General features: G+C 44.9%; 1 protein-coding gene and 1 non-coding gene across 3 annotated transcripts in view; one reads left to right on the forward strand and one right to left on the reverse strand.

Moving 5' to 3' along the window:
• Tshz2 (teashirt zinc finger homeobox 2) overlaps nt 1–17,846 on the forward strand; it is a 416,806-nt gene that overhangs the window by 253,128 nt on the left and 145,832 nt on the right. The gene's annotated exons all lie outside the window — the stretch shown is intronic.
• On the reverse strand, nt 9,928–10,055 carry LOC141423769 (small nucleolar RNA SNORA40). Its single transcript, XR_012448580.1, has one exon. It is a non-coding gene; the product is annotated as a small nucleolar RNA SNORA40 (small nucleolar RNA).

The following is a 17,846-nucleotide window of genomic DNA, read 5'->3' on the forward strand; positions in this document are numbered from 1 at the left end:
TCACTTTTAGAGTAAGACTCAAGGGAAGATTTTGGCAACAGCTGCCCTGGCTTTACCTGCAAGGGATGGGGGAAGTGGCTGTACTCACTGGCTTTCATAAGAGCACTGAGGAGAAGTGCCTCACCCAGGCTGGGGTCTGGGATGGGGACCTACAGGGGACCTGTGGTACACCTGAACAGGTGCCCCTGTTCTGAGACATGAACAATGAATGGAAGGCATTCAGGAGAAGAGACACAATAGAAAGAAATAACATGAAGGGAGAGCAGCAGGAAAAAAGGGAAATCTTCTGGAAACTGAAAAAACTTCAATTGGTGTGGTCGCTTCCACCCCCAGAAATTGTTTTAGACAGACACAAGGACCGAAGACTAGAGTGTTGCCAAGCCGGGCCCTGTACATCTGCACACACACTCACCAGAGTACCTGCCAGGCCAGGGCAATGGAAGAAACCATTTACCTTGGGCTTTCCAATATGCCAATAATAATTTTCATCCTCCCACCACCACTAGTATTAAGAATTGTTACAAGTATTAACACTAGCAGGTCTAAAATAATAATTTTCTTTTTCATGAATTCAATAAATATTTGCTGAGCATCTACCCTGTCACAGCCCTCAGCGAGGCTCTGGGGAAGAAGTACAATGACACACAGTGACATTGCTGCTCCCATGGATCTGTAGTCAAACAAGAAAGGGAGATTATGGTCAGATAATCACACAGGTGAACATCAGACCAACTTGATGGAAAGTGCCACTAACGAGAGGTGCTTTTGACTCTGAAAGTTTCTAGAGAGGTTTTGACCTGGTAACAAAAGTCAAGAGAAACCATGAGAGAAGATGTGCAAGATCGCAAGGTGTTAACATGGTGGTGGAACAAGAAGTGTGGCCTAGACTGACGGGGATGCATGTGTCAAGGCCCTGTGGTGAGTGAGAACAGGAATAATACAAGAGCCTGAAATAAGGCTAGTGAGGGATAGAGAGAGGGGATGATGTGAAATGAGGCTCCTGTTACTCTGTTTCCCCTAATACTTCAGTTCTGTGTTCAGTTCTTTAAAGACTCTTCACTTCTTTCAACAACCTTACTACGTGATTGGTATTCATCCATCTTCCATGAAAGGAAACTGAGGCTTAGAAATGATAAAAATCCCCATGTGACCTCAGGGCAAAAGAGGATGGCCATATAGCTTCCACCAATACTGAATGTGTTCTTTCTACCACGTGACTCTTGTCAGTTACACTGTCTTCCATGTGCACCAATAAATCATAATCTAAAGGTGGCCAGTCGATGTTAGATGCCTGCTAGAGTCAAACTCAGACACTCATAAATGCTTAATAAATAAATTAAATGAAGAAATAAGCAAGTTCTGAAATATTAACCAACGCTGCTATTTAAACGTCAGTTTGCTCATGTGCACAAATCCTGGGCTGAGCACTTCTCACAGAATATCCTTCTTAACTCTTTCAACAACTATTCACAATGGTTGTTTGGATGACTATTCCTTTTTCTGCAGCCAAGAAAACTGGGGTTTTAAGAGCTCCAGGACTTGTCCAGGTCACCCAGCTGGTAGACATTGAAGCAGAGATCAAACTTCTCCTTCAGGACTGGCATTCTTGGCCTCCCGGCTGACTTTGGAGAACAGAAAGCAAACACCATTCATTCAGAGCAGTGGTGCAGGGCGACTGGCTCAGTCACCCAAGGTTAGAGTATTTAGGGCCTTGGGGACAAGATGTGGGATTTAAACTGAAGTGTCAGCTAACGAGCGGGAGGGGACAGGCATTTGGAGACCTATCTCTCAGTCCAAATTTTGGAGCCCCAAATACCTGTGTTCCATGCATAATATGAAGGAAGTCTGTGCAAGACTCAGATCTGAACTTGAATTGCTTTGATTCATTTTGGAGTGGCGAGTCAAAGAGATGAGAACCTATAGAACAGAGGCGGCTCCTAGGTGGGGAAATTCAGATATTTTGGTACTTGAGGGTCAGGGGTGATATTCACCTGATGACATGAGTCTAGATATGGCAATGGAAGGCAAGGGTCACATAGGGTCTGGTGCAGGGCTTCCAGGGTCTAAATCCTGCTTTGTTTCATCTTTCTCTGGGATGAGCATCAGACTGGGCTGCCAGCGCTTTACCTTCAAATGAGTATGACAGTTAGTGAACAACAAGAGGTAGCTGTTTTAAATAATATACCTTCGAGGACTATTTAATGTTGCTAAACGTCAGTTTGCTCATTGATCAAGGAGTCAACCATAACTCCATCTTTATGGAACCATGATGAGAGTTAAAGGAAAGAGTCTACATCTACCACCTGGATGGAAAATGCCTCTTCAAATCCAAGCATTATCTTTGCCATGCTTCTCAGTGGCCAGGAAAGACTTTGAGTTCAGACACACCTGGCCTCAAATCCCAGCAGTGCCACTTTTTAACTGAGCCTCGTAGGTCAATCACCCTCTCTGAGATTCGGCTTCCTCATCCCTCAAACGCAGGGAATAACACTAGTCTCCCAGCAACCCTGTGAAAACTTAAAAAAAAAAATCTACATTAAGATTGCTGAAAAAGCCTGGCCCAGATGGTGCCAGTAAATGGCCATGCAGTGCCCTCCCCTGCCCGCCAGGCTGGACTCAGGATGGGTGTCATAGCCCATGGGATTGCAAGTACTGGGTTTAGCACACAAAGCAAATACTTGATGAACCTCACTTTCCTCTGTATCCCCTCTGGATTACTCGCCTCAAACAAAATCCCCTTTCATTTGCTTAAGGCTTAAGGCAAGATGTGGGATGGATTGTGCCATTTTATTTGAATGAATAAGGTCACTGTGAATACAGATTTAGCTAAAACAGCTCTGGAGGAAAAGTATACCCCTGAGAAGAAATAGGATACAGCAGTAACCTGCCATTTCCTTCCTTCTCACTTCCCCCTCTGTCTCTACAGCCAGCTGCCTTGAAAAATTCCACTTGTTGAGTCCTGCTTGAGGAGATCTACAGTAGAATTTTTAATTCAGATGATAATGGTGGTGGCAGTGATATTGGTAATGGTGGTGGCAACAGTGATATTGATATGGTGATGACTTAATGATGACATGTTGGTGATGTTATGTTGATGACGGTGGTGATGGTGCTGTGGTGATGGTGATGGTGTGATTGTGGTGATGATGGTGACAGGAATGGTGATGGTGGTGTGATGGTGGTGGTGATGGTCATGGCAATGGCGATGGTGGTGGTGATGATGGTGGTGATGTTGACATGATGATATAGTAATCATGATCATGATAATGATGGTGGTGATGAGGTGATGATACTGGTGATGTTGATTAGATGTGACAAAATGCTTAGAGCAGTGACTGGCACAGTACCCATTATTTCTACTGTCCTTGCTTTCATTGACATTGGCAGAGAATTTGGTATTTATCAAGCATTCTTTGAACCACTACTTAGGTTATTTCCTTTATCAATAACACTAGGAGATACCTACCTCTTCTTTCAGTACTTCTTAAAACAAAAGAATTTTATGTGTCTTAACATCACTTCTGAGAGGTATGTGGAGAGCCTACCTTTACTCACAAATGTAACTTTGAAGAGACAGGAATTTTCTATAAAAGTGGGAGTCAGGTAAGAACCTGTCCACAATGAAATCCATCTGTAAGAGGAAACTGCAGAGATGCCGTTGAGTTCCTGCTCTTAAATCCTTCTGCACCTGGCTTCCACGTGTTTTCCTTCTAATAGAGGGACCTGCTCCTCTTCTTCTAGACATCCCTGGTCACAGGAGCAGCTTTGCCTGTGTATACACAGCATCCTCTCTCAGAGCTTGCAAATGGACTCCCCGCAAGGGACAGACCTTTCCAATGACTGGTTGATGTGGAGTTCCGGATCCCAGCCTTCACCTCCAAGAAGGCCAAACAATGAGGCATCATGTCAGGCCCCTTGGGCATATTATCTCAATATTGTCCCTAAACTCAGAAAGAATTGTGTTTACAACCAGCTTCCACGTGAACAAAGCAGCCTTCGGAGAGGTGAAGTGACCAGCAAGACCAAACAGCTGGGAAGTGCAGAGCTAGAACTAAGTGCAGACAAAGGGATGACTTGCATCAGGAAAGAATTTTAGCCAAACTTTCTCCCAGCATCCTTCTGGTAGCTCTTGGTCAAACTGTGAAAAGTTCTCACTACACCCCAGTGTGAGATGCAGACACACCCACTACCCTCAAAGGAACAGGTTTAAAAAAAAAAGTTTAAATACCTCTCCAAAGCCCCAGTCTTTGCCACAAACAGCTGTCTAACACTCTGGCCTTCCAGCAAGCCGGCACTTTAAATATGCATGGTTTTATCTGGTATTTTTCATCGAGGGGGAAAAATGATGTTTCAGGTTATGTTATTTTCAATGCTACATTACTCAATTTCACAGTCAAGTAATTCTATTTTTGTTCATAGAGGATTTTGTCATGTTTAATTGTTTATGACTCCCCCCTCCCACCATCACCCCTTTAGCTGGGGCCTCCACTTCCCCCTTTGCTGCCTTCCTTTAATTTCTCTTGGGTGCCGTAACCATGGAGATGGGTCCCCATTGGATAGTCTTTGCTATGGCTTAGAAGTCAAAGAACCAATCAGGACCTTGCCATCCCAGAAATATAAGGGGATGAAAAGGAAAACAGGAGCCTTTTGTGAGTGGAGGGAAGGTCTGTCCTGATATCTCAGAAGGTAGGGTTCCTGATGTCCAGAAATTCTGAGAAGGCAATACAGGGCAGAACATGGGCTCTGGAACTGCAGAGATCTGGCCTCAGGCTGGCTCTCTGCTTCCTTCATGGGGACCTGGAGCAGGTCACATCACTTCTCTGAAACTCAGCTGCTTCTGTGGTCAAATGGCTATAAAAAGGCTGACTTCACAGGTTGCTATGAGGATGCAATCTGAGCAAAGCCTGCATGGAAAAGAATCCAGTGATTAACAAGGGGAAGAAGGGAAGAGTGTTAGGGAAAGAAGAAATGGCAAGAGTGAGGTCCTGTGAGAGGGATGGGACATTCCCAAAATGCACATGGTTCAGCCTGAGTGGTGCCTAGCTTGGGGAAGAAGATGGCAGAGAGGAGACTGAGCAGGCGGGGGCCAGTGGGTAGGTGTGTGTTGGCTTCTAGTTGGTGTATAATCATTGTCTTTTCAGCCTTATAGTAGAAAAATGTTCTGAAAAATTAGAGCATCATCTCCATAAAGTTGACCTTGTCGGGATGGTAAGTTATAGGCACAATGGACGTTATTTGCGCCTCAAGTTTACACTGGATGGCAAATCCTGGTTGGCCTATAAATTCCAGGAGTTCAGGAGCTGTATCTGACTGGCTCCCCACAGCATTTGTTAGAACACTGGCTCAATAAATATTGGAAGGAAAGAAGGAAGGAGGGAGGGACAATATCCAGGAGGGGATCATAACTTCCTTTTGATATCCCCCCCACAATGACAATAACTTACATCACTCATCAGAAAAGCAGCTAAAAGAGACAAAGTATGGAAAAACACCTAGCACAGTGCCCAGTATGTAATAACAGCCCAGTGAAGCAATCTCCAGGTCCAAGGAAAGTGTGAGAAAGTGAGAAACATTTCCTGTGCGTGGGATAAATGATTTGTGAGGAGGACTAAGGCTCTGTAAGACTCATACATCTGAGTTAAGAGATGGGCCTGGTGATGCATGTGTGTAATCCCAGCACTTGGGAGGCTGAGGCAGGAAGATCATGAGTTTAGGCTAGCCCAGCTACATAGTGAGACCATGTCTCAAAAAAGAAAAGTCTTTTCCAGAGGTCCAATGCTCAGATGAGTGAGTCAAGTCATCCTGGGCTCTGGAGCAGGAGGATCAGAGGCTTCAAGTCCTTTTTAAACTTAATAACACTCATAGAGAACCTTCTAGACCCTGTTCTCGGAACTGACTACACCAAGGAATAGGAGAAACACAGATCTTGCATTGCAATCAGGGCACCAGGTTGGTAACAATGTTGCAGCTAACATTTATTGAGCGTGTAAGGATGGTTTGTGAGAATGAAGAGTAACCAAGGCAATACAGGACAGAGCAGGGGACAGGGTCAGGGCCATCTACTTCATTCAAAGAGGTAGTGGGGGCCTAGATAAGGAGACTGAAAAGGAGCCAGGCATGTGCAAACTGAGGGTGGAACACCCAGGGCAGGAGAACAGGACAAGGTCAGTGTCATGAGCTGCTGGGGGCAGGAGCAGGACCATGAGTCTGAGCCTCAGCACAGGATAAGCCAGAGCTTTGTAAAACATGCTAAGAACTTTGGATATTTTACCCCAAGCTCAATGATGCCACTTAAGCAGGCACATGGCACAATCCACTTCTTAGATCACCCTGGCTTCTGAATGTGGAATGGACAAGAAGGGTCAAGAGCTGAAGGAGGAGGCCAGTGAGGGGCTGGTGAGGGCTGGTGAGGGCTGATGGAGGGACAGTGCTTTGGGCTGCATTGGAGGCTGTGCACATGGAAAGAATAAGCAGATACAAAGGCATTCTAGACCACTCATGTGTCCAGGAAGCAGAAAGACATCAAACAAAGAAGACGTGGGCAGGAGGACAATTCCTATTTGTAGAAGGTGGGCTGTAGAAGACCAGGGTACAGCTGTTTTCTTTCCATCTCCTGGGAGCAGCCCCAGCTCCCAAACCAGCCCTGACTGCCCTGACTCTTCCCAAGAAGACTTTGTTGTGATCAAAGTCAACCATGACTTTTATGCTTCTTGGGGAATTAGGAAGTACAAACAAAAAGCTCCCCACAGGCTCACCTCCCTTTTTCAATGATAACCTCATTCTTCTCTCCTTCTGTAACTCAGCCCCTCCTCCAAGCATCAGCACTAGGTGGTCCTGACTTCAGCAGAAGATTTACTGGTGAGATGAAGGGGAGGAACACATTGTTTCTTCAGAGTGACTTACTGGCCTTTGTTGGCATCCCCGTGACTGCTAAAATCTTCCGTAATTACTCAGTTTGGCGGCAGAGAGTTCTGTTGATCCGGGAAAGCTGATGTAGATGTCAAATGTCAGGAAATTTGCAATCCATAATTGTAACCACTTGAGGCTGGAGCAGACCAGGGAACAACGACTTGGTCACAGAGCCACAAAGGGTTGAACCAACACAAACAGCCAAAGTGTTTCATAGGCAAAAACAGCCTCTCTTTCCTTCCTCAGTGGCTCACTTTCTCCTTCCTGCCTCTTTTTCTTTACATACTGATGTCTTCTGGTCCATTTCAACCCAGAACCAATGATGCTATAAACACAGGCACAGGTCCCCGGGGTCTCCCTAAGTTCTTTCTGGTCTTGCTATCCAGCTCTGCTTGGTCTCTGTGGAGATAAGCCATTGGTGTTTTCTACTTTGCTTGCTTTCTGACAGCACAGTTTATATTGGAAAGGTCTGTGTCAGGAGGAAGAGAATGGCCCTAACAATGGGAAAACACCCTAATATAAAAATCCCATTTGTGGGCATGTACTTTGCCAAGTGCAAGTGAACTGAAGGCAATGGAAACGCCCTCCAGTCCTGGAGACACACAGATGCATTTGCTTAATAACTCCTCTCATTCCTCAAGCTCACCTTATCAAGCTTTAACCTCTGCGTCTCTAGGTTCCTAGTTCAAAAATGCTGAGTCTCCTCTGTCCTCCAGTTAATTTTTAAATTATATATCATTGTAGAGAGGCCCTGTGTTATGAGCCATTTCCACATCTGAAATGGGGAATAACTGCACACTAGCAATTGCCTTCAGATCTCAGTGAGCAATGCGGCATCTGTAACCACGCTAAGAAGAAATATAATGCACAAAAGAGGGGAGTTAGAGGGGCGCAGGGGATTTTCAAGACAGGAGGTGGCAAAACGGTGATCACAAATTCCCTGATGTGCTGAGCAATCCCAGGACGTGGGTTGAGGGCTGTCTGAACTGGGATTCAGCTGTGACTGCCTCGTTCATTTTTCTTGGAACCAATTTTTTCTAAGTGGAAAGTTTCTTTGAGGTTGAGAAATTTGTCCTGTGGCTCACTAGGATCAGCAGAAAAGCAACAGGATATGTCATTCAGACGCCAGCTACAGCACGCTGCTTAATATGGAGCTGAGTGAGTTTGTCCACCCTTGCTGGGGGATCACAAGAGAGGTATATGAGTCAGGCTTCCTGGCTTTGAACCCAGGTCCCACTACTCACAAGCAGTAAGATCACATGTCCTAACCTCTCTCAGAGTCTTTCCATCTACAAAGAGAGCAACTGCCCAACCTTAAGACTTGAAGAGGGACAAAAGAGACCACAAGTCATACTTTGAACAGGTGGCTCCCAAACTTGAGTGTCGCTAGGAATCTTATGGAGGACTTGTGAAAACCCAAAGGGCGGAGCTCCATCCTCAAAGTGTAAATTCAGAGTGGAGCCAGACCATTTGAATTCCCACCAGGTTCCCAGATGGTACCATAGGTAAGGTCCAGGGATCAATCACACTTTGAGAACTATTGCTTTCAGCACAGTACCCGGCATGTTGGAAGTGCCACAAATAGTTTGCTCTTAGTAGCTTTGACCTTGAGCTAGAACCCATCTGACACTCTGTCCTTTGTGAAGAAGATGCATGAGTCTCCAGGGAGATCCTGGGTTATAGTACAAAGTCAAGTTGAGCCGAGATGGAGAGTCCCTCCCCAGAATCAGCTATGAGATGGGGTGACCATGCAGCAGAAGCTGGGAACAGAGAGGTTCGAAATCCAGGAAAGCAGGAGGTAGCCTGAACATTTGTGTGACTGCTGAGGTCACTTACAGGAGTGAGTGACTGCCCCAGTATTGCTGCTGGCTCTAGAGGGACTGCTCGTTGGAAGCACCTTGACCGGCTGTCCAGGAGGACGTACAATTGGCTGTAAAATTATTTTGGAAGCAATACTTGGAACTGTTTGCCATCCTGTCTCTAAATTGTGCTTATCAAAATCCCTTGTTTACAACTGGCATCAAACCAAATCAAATTTACTTAAGCGAAGCTAGAATTGATCAGCTTATCCAAGGATAGAGCTGATGATGTCGAGCACAGAAGAATGCTCGGTTCAAAGGATGTATGCCCTGTGAACTTGGCTTTCTTCATCTGCTCAGATTTCCTCGGGTTGCCTTCATTCTCAGGCAAATGGTAAGACTTCCTGGCCCAGCTCTACTTACACCCTGCCAGTTTACAAGCCCCTGCAAAAAGAATGCCCATCAAATACGGAGATGGGGTTTCATTGGCCTGCCAGGGCCTGTGCCATTGAAGCAATGACTGAGGCGCCTGGCATCAGACTCTGCCTGTGGAGGAATCAGCACTATACACTTAGGCAGAGATTGGTCTGCCCAGTGGGTCCAATGTCAGTGCTGTTTGGGCAGAAATGGCCCTTCACAAGTCTTACATTTTAGTTGCAGGAGATAGAGAAGAAATAAGGAAACAAACAGGACCGTCTCAGATCCTATGCAGGAAAGGAATAAAGTATTAGGGACCTTGGTAGCAATGGTGCCACTTTACTTTAGTGCATCTAGAAAGACACCTATTTGTAGGAGTCTAGTCCAAAAAATAAGTAAGAAGAGGATTTCAGACAGACACCACAAGTACAAAAGCCCTGAGGCCAGAAGAGCTAGGAGTACTGGGGGAACTGAAAGAAGGCCAGTGTCACTGGAATTCTGAGAGCTTGAAGGTAAAATAAACTTGGAGAGTCAGCACAGATCCAAGGATTCAGGCCATGGGGTTTAGATGACTGTAAGTACATTGAGGATTTTAAACAGGGGACAGGCATGACTCAGCTACCTAAAGGTGAATATGGGTGTCATGCTGTGAGCATGCCAGTGTGCCTTTCTCTCCTTTCTTCCCAAGCTCCTTGAAGAGTTCAGGCATGGACTCTGCACATATTCTGCCCTCCACAAAAGCTTGGTGGAACTAAGACATTAATTGGTACCACAAACACATGGCATGCCTTTTTCTTTCCACCATATTCCTTTTCATATGTATCAAAACTCATACTGCACAATGAGTTTTGGTTTGCAAAAGAGGATTGATTTTTTGCACCTATCTGTTAGTCTTTGTCCACAAGTTAAGCAAATACACACACACACACACACACACACAAGGGCTATCATGCCTTTTTCTTGGTCCTCTCAACAACAAGGACTTTTACAGTAGGTTCCTGAAGCAGGCCAGTTTATATCGTGACTTACAAAACTTACAGCTGATAGCACAAAGTGACCTCCCCTGATACCATATGGCCAAACAAGGTAAATTAATACCAGGGGCAATAAATGTCTAGGTCCTGATACAGCCTGAGGATGAAATAGGTCCCCATCCCCTGGGAAGGAAGGATTCAAAACAAGGCTCAAACTTCCAGCACCTCCTCAGCGGAGTCTGCTGTGTGGAGGCTAGGTTTCTGGGCTCCATCATCATGAATGCACCCATCTAAATAGTTTTTTCTCTTCCTTATCATGCAGTCAATATTTTTAAATGTAAGCTATGTCCAGGCACCATGTGCAGACACACAAGCAGAAGGTTCTGCACCAGTTGTCAATGAAGAAATTACAGCCCATAACCAAAGACAGTAATGTCAGTGTTGTAAGTGCTGGAAAGGCAGGGTCATGGGATACAGAAAGGGACAGCTACCTTATATGAGTGATCAGGAAGGTCCTTTCTGAGGAAGTGACATTTTTGCTCAGACCAAAATAATGAGAAGCATCCAGTTACCCACTGAGTTAAAGAGAAAGAGCTCTAGGTAGAAGACACAGCATATGCAAAGGTCCTGAGGTGACAGAAATCTTGGCATGCTCCAAATGTTATTTAGTACAGGAGACTACAAAGTTATCTCATCTAAGGCCCAGATAGTAAGTGTCTGCAGCTTTGTGGATGGTACAGTGTGTGTTACAAGTACTCAGCTCTGCCATTCCACCTCAAAAGCAGCCACAGATGGTACAGAAATAAGTCAGTGTAGCTGAGTTCCAATAAACTTTATTTACAGAACGAAGTAGAGGACTGAGTTTGGCCAACAGGCTATAGTTTGCCAGCCTGATGTACAGAAGGACCATGTCTTAGGTGTGGGCCTCAGAAGCAGACCCTGATGTCAGGATTCCAGTGCAGGTGATTTCTTAGAAGTGTGTTCCCAGGAGGAACCTGTATGGGAGTGGGGACCAATGACAGGAAAGGTGAGAAAGCCAAGCTCACCCCAGGCTCTGCCTGACTCTGTGGGACGCCTCAGAGGTTGGCTTGCTTGAGCTCAGGGGCTCCACACCAACCAGTCATTGGCTGAGGGCCATCAAGAGGAGGGGTGTCTACAGGAGCAACCAGGGGCAGCGCAAGACAAGGGACAGCCCCTGCCAGGCATGGGGCACAGGACATAGTGTCAGGAACCCAAAGGCCTCTCTGCAGTGTCCTCTACAGATGGCCTTCACAGTGTGTGGCCAGGATTCCACCTGACTCCCACTTTTTGGAAAAGTGCCTCAATTTCCCCAAAATTAAATTTGTGAACCAAGGTAGGATCTTGATTTGCCTCACAGCTGAATGCAAAACACATCAAGTTCTTTTGTCAAAACAACACAAAAAAAAAACCAGCTGGGGCTCAGGCACAGTCCTGCCCATGAAAACCAACAAGGGAGAAGGAACCAGCACTGAGTGAGCTCCTACTGTGTGCACTGTGAGAGGCGTTTACCCCACATGGCACACTGCTAGCGGAGATATTATCACGCCCATTATACAGGTGTGGAAGTTCAGGTTCGAGTATCAACCCTTCAGTGCAAAACAGGGGCTGCGATCCTCAATCTACAGTTACTAACCTCCTCAGAAAGGTCCATCGCCTGCTGAGGGTGACATGACTAATAAGTGACAGACTTGGGATTTGAGGCCACTTTGGATGACAAGTCCAGGCATGTTCTTAGAGTAAATACCATGGCCAACCAGCCCCAGGGAGCGTCCCCTGAAAGGAGAACTCCTGGTCCCATGGTGAGACTCGTGTCGTCTGCTTGCTGTCCAGCTGCGACTTCGCAGGGTCGTTCACGTGCATTTTACCATCCACCAGCAGATCAGCACCTGCAGGCCTTTGACCCTGTCTCCTGGACACATCTTCCCCAGGACTGAACCCAGGACTTAGCTAAAAGCCACGAAGTTCGAATTCACCCACTAGCACGAATACTTACCAGCACCTGTTAGGTGCCTGGCTCAGCCAAGTCGTGAGTCACAAGGTTTAATAACAGTCCTCGTTAGCAGCCACCCCTGTTACTGCAGCCTCATCTCCTTCCCCAAGCCCCAGAGGTACGTTCTGTGACAGATTCCCCATTCTGCAAAAGAAAAGGCGAAGTCTTTAAAACATTGAGCCAATGGCCTGTCAGACCGTCAGGAAGCAACAGGAGACCCAGAAATTGCACGTTGGCCAGACTCCTCTGCCTGGTTAAAAAGGGGTGAGGCTGACGCTTGCTTGGCTCACTGTGTCTGCGGCACTGCTAAACTTCTCGTGTGCATCGTGTTATTTTATCTTCCCTGACATCATGACAGACATGTGTCTGTCATCAAACCTACTGTAGAGCTCAAGATTTGAAAGTGAATGGAAATTCAGAGACTTGACCACCCCCATACCATCTTAAGCTCGTGAAGCTTGAATTTTTTTTTTAATTTGAATGCCTTTTTTAATTTTTTGATTGAGGCATAATATTTGTACATCTTTATAGGGTGCATGATGGTTATTCAACACATGGAAGCAGCGTGTAATAATCAAGTCAGGGAAATTAGCATTTCTGTCTCTTCAGGAACTTGAATTTAAATCCAATTCAGTGTATTCTAGAGCCTGGGAAGCAGACATAAACTTTTTAAATTGCCCAAAAAGGAGGGGGCTGAAATAAAAAATCAGAACTCACAGATCCTGGGAACTTGAGTGTCTACTAAGAGTTAGCGCCTCTTTCTTTAGCTTATTTGAGCTTCACTGCCCTGTGAAGTAAGGGATATTCTTAAACCCATTTCACAGATGAAGAAACAAAGGTGTATCACTGTGGGGTTTCACATACTGGTCAAACTTAGTGTTTTGTGATGAGGCAAAGTCCGAGTACAGATTGCGGTGCCTCCCAGAATACCCGGGCAAGCCCTATTTCCGTGGAGGGAAGGTAGCCCTGGACAGCCCCTGTGACCCATGTTGGTGATGAATGAATAGGAGTCGGTACTCACCTGCTCCCTGCCAGGGTCGTGGAAACACGGCATCCTGGTGCTGGGTGAAAGGAAGTGGCGTGAAGAGAAGCAAATGAGGGGCCAGCAACACCCTGGCCCCCACGCGAATCCTGCCCAAATGCTCAAGCGTCCTCCTTCTTCCTCCAGTCCTTCCTCCTTTGGTAAGGGCTTGGTTGCCTCCGACATGGGATGTTGGACAAGCTGGGGCTTGTTGGGAATGGAGTGTGTCTGTTAAGTGTTGCTTCTCAGATGTTGGCCCGCCACCTCCATCTTAGTCATGCATGCCCATCTTTTTCAATCTAATGAACTCCAACCATCACTGCAACTTAAGTTCGGCTGTCTGTTCGTGCATAGTTAATATTAAAAATGTACTAACAGTGTGGCTGAGAAATCAAATTTGCACATAAATATGCTGGCATAGCAGAGGCGGCGGCAGAAGCTGAAGTTAGCAACACTGATGCCAGTTCACATTTGCAAATCTCCCGTCAATCTGTCATTAAACATGTTATCAAATGATGATAAGTGTATGCCTCTTGCTTGCATTGGTGAACCGATTCCCCATGTTGATGTGGCTTAATGGTAATACGCATTACCATAGTTGTGCTTGGATGAACACAAAACATTTTTTATCTGCCTCAGTTTGTTTCCCCTTGTGGCCCCCAAGGAAGTGTTTTGTGTTATCAAATTGCCAAAAAAAAGGAAAATAGATTACTTTTAATTAGCCAAGCTTGGTGGTGGTGGGTTTTTTCCTCCCCATCCCCACCCCCATAACTCCTGGGTGTTGGCAATAAAAGAGAGAGAGAAAGAGAGAAAGAGGGGGAGAGAGAGAGACAGACAGAGAACTCTACTGTCGTCTTTCAGTAAAACGATTAATGTCAGCAACTCAGAACCTGGCAATTATACTCTGTCTTAATGCACTGGCCTTTCATTTGGGGCCCTTGCTCTTGACAGGCCTGATCGTTTCAGTTCAGTGATATGAAAGGCATCAGAAGAAATGATCGTAGACATCCCCGGTCTGTCACGAGGGCCTGCGCTGCTGCAATTCGGTACTTGCTCGGCCTCCTCATGCTACACAGCATGGAGCTGGAGGTGAGGGAGACGGATGGAGGCCCCAGGCATTGCCCGGACTTTTGGGTGTCACTGTCCTGAGTGGAGAAGTTATAGCCACAACCATTTCCCAGACTTGAGAACTGAGAAAAACTGCGTGCCCCCACCAAACAGGAAACACAATATTAAAAAGCTAAATGTCCATAGCCTGATATCAGAGTGCACACCAATCACGAGAATAAACCCCAGGGTAGACGCTGATTGCATGCAGCAGTGTGCCGTTAGAAGACTGTTGTCTGAGGATCTGGGACACGATTGGATGCTTTTCTTATCAAAATGTAAACAAAATTTAGAAATTCTCTGTTGACCACTTGACCTTCGTGGGTGTCTTTGGCAAACACTGGGTCAGTTCAATGTTTGAGAAATGGCACCAAAGCCCAACTGTCTTTGAAGTAAAGCTCTGATCCAATAGGATTATATTTTTTCAGGGGAGATCTCTGCCAGCTATCTTTGAGATTTGATTGTCATTCATTCAACAAAAATGTATTGAATACTCAGTGTGTCAAGAACCATCATAGATCAGAGGAGCTGTATGAGCGTCATTCCTGCCCTCAGGAAGCATATGGTATTTGGGGGGAAGAGATATTCTAAATCACTATGGTGACAAGTGTAAGTGGAGGTACACCGGGTGCTGTTATGGTAGCATTTACTTCTCGCACTCAGCAGGAAGTGGTTTTGGCCATTAATCACACAAAAGGTTATTGTGTTTGGCCTTCCTGGATTCTTGTTTACATGTGTTTTGAAACTGACATTGACTTCTGCCATTTGTGTTTGTTCTTAAGGGAGCAAGCCGATTATTAATGATCAGAATTATTGTTGTTATTGTGAATGCACTCATTAAAGGAAAATTCTGTCACACGGCTTCGTGAGGCAAGCACTTTACAGTTAGAGACATTGGGACTAGAAGTGTGAAAAAGATACTGTGAAATAAGAAGTCAGAGTTCAGGACAGGAGAAAGTTCTCAGGATGCCCACCATCTTCCATTGTAGACTATTTTTCAGAGCATCTTCCCAGGTAAGGGCATGAAGAAAACCAACCTGGTTTGCCACTGGAAGAGTCACCTTTCTTGTTTCTTTGTCCAGGGTGGAAACGGCAGACTTGTCTCACACTCCTATCCTGAGGGCACCTAGTCTTGTTCAGGTTCACACACATTTGTAACAATTCTGAGCTGGTGACCAGATGCCAGGCCCTCAGCTGGGCACCAAGGGATGCTGGATGACCGTGGCACAGTCCCTTCACTGAGGAACTCATGACATAGGAGCAAGGAGGTGAAGCAAATTCACAGTCCAGGCCCTCAGTCTGAGGGCTAAGACAGGGACAATGCAGACAGGCCCCAGTGGACACCCACTTGCTGCCAGCCTTGTCATTGGTAGCAAGATCAAATTACTTCTTTACATCATGAATAAATGTTTACTGAACTTTGCCAAGGAAACAAAAAATAGATAATGACAAAACCTTAGATTTATTGAGAAATTATGTGGCACTTTTCTAATTGTGCAGCTCAATGATCTATTCGTTAATTTTCTTTTTTCTCTTCCTGGCCTTTCTCACTTGATCTTGAGCTCCAAGGACAAATACAGTAACTATCAGAACTGAGCTCCGAGGCTGGTCCACAAGAGCAGACATTTACTTGTACATTGACTTATTTTCCAGAAATTACAGGTGTGATGTTGGTGAGGAAAAGGTGAGCACAATACTGGGGCACTGTACCCTGAGGTCTGCCATAGGTTCAGAGAATAAAACCAAGCCCACCACCTCCCTCAGAATGAGTAGCTGTTACCTACCTTCTGAGTGCCCCTAAAAGAAAGAGTGATGCTTGTTTGTCTAAAAAGTTATCAAATTTGCATGGACATCATGATTTACAGGAAACTTGGACACACTACAGAGGTAGACACGCTCCTAGGCCAGCATGGTGGTATTTTGGAGTTCTTTCCCTTCTAAAATTAGTTCTGTGTGCTGAGGTCGATATGACAACAAATAAAATTCGTGGTAGATTGAGGTAGAAATCATGTTTTGGAAGTCAATATTTTTCTTATTTAACCTGAATTACTCAACTCGAACCTTTGAAACTTTCAATGACTCTCAGACTTTTTGTTCCTCCAGGAGTATTTCAAAATGGAAACCCTTTATATTCTATGAAAATATCTGTCACATCTTCTCTCTTCATTTGTCAGAACAGAGTGCAATCTTCAATCTTCAAGTTAATTTCCATCTGATCATCATAAAATTCTACTTGGCCATTACCAGGAGGCTGACCTTAGGAAGGGTTGGGTCTTAGATATAAATCAATCTGGCTTTAGATTGATCTATAGATTTTTCCCAGTGTCGAAAGCTAGTTCAGGGTGAGTTTTAGGGTCACATTGATGTTATGATTTTTGCTAATAAAAAACTATTTTTTCCACATATGTATTGTTGCCACAGTCTGGAGAATGAATGGTCCTTATATCTTATTGATGTATCACTTGCTTATCCCTTCCACATAGGTATGGGTGCCTACTATTGCCAAACTCTGTGGTAGGTCCCAGGAATTCAGCAGTGAACAAAACAGAAACAATGCCCCTCCCTCACAGAGCTCTCACATTTTAGGAAAGACAGATCACACACAAATAAAATACAATCTGCCAGATGCTGATAAGTTCTGAGCAGAAGAAAGAGAAAGCAATAGGGAGAAAGGCTCATTTAGACAAGTTGTTCAGGGAAGGCTTTTTTGAGGACTGGACATCTGAGCTGAGACCAGGAAGGATGGAAGCAGAAGCAATAGAAACACCCGGGGAGTAGGAACAAATGCTCTTGATCCTCAAAGTGAGTAGATAAAGCCTAAGAGGAATAATAACCTGACCAAAGAATCACAGAAAATTAGAACTACTAGAAATCTAGAGGTTGTGACAAAGATCATAAGTAATAGCCAAGAAATCAAAAGGCAGTGAGAGCTAAGAATTTCCACATTGCTGATATTTACATTGTAACTTTCATTTGTACCCAGTAGAAATTACATGAAGAGTTGCAAACAACCTAAGATTTAGCATTTTTTTTTATTTTAAGGATCAGAGGCACAATATTTAAAAATCAGGGAGGTTTGTCTAAAAATAAAATCTAGATTTTTCAACTTCTCTTGAAAAGTTGGAAAAATTTTCATTGGTGGTCCCACATCCCACACGGAACCACTTGGAGCTGGGAGCGTTTTCCCGTTGCAAGGACCTGGCGTCTTCAGTTCACTAGAGTCCTCACCACTTCCTGCCCTACTCCACACCGACTGTCGCTCATTCAGATCTCTGTGTACATCTAAGCATGTGGACACGACTCTACAAGTCTGTACTCTCAAATTCAACTGCTCATCTCTGGAGTTAGGATCACCCAAACCTTAGCATACCAAACAAAAACTCCTCTAAAACAAGCGCTAAACCTTGTTTTAAATTTAGCGAACATTGATAGCATGTGTACTATGTGGAAAGCAATGTGCTTTGAAAACAAAGATTCAGAATTAAAGACAGGCTCGTCTCTTGGAATTCACAGTTTTCTGGAGAATAAAACGTAATTATGATAATAATCCTTAAAACCACAGGAATGTAGTCAAAACACTCTTGAATCTGTTACCTTCATAGGCTCCA

This window comes from Castor canadensis, chromosome 5 (assembly GCF_047511655.1).
Source record: "Castor canadensis chromosome 5, mCasCan1.hap1v2, whole genome shotgun sequence".
Lineage (NCBI taxonomy): Eukaryota > Metazoa > Chordata > Mammalia > Rodentia > Castoridae > Castor > Castor canadensis.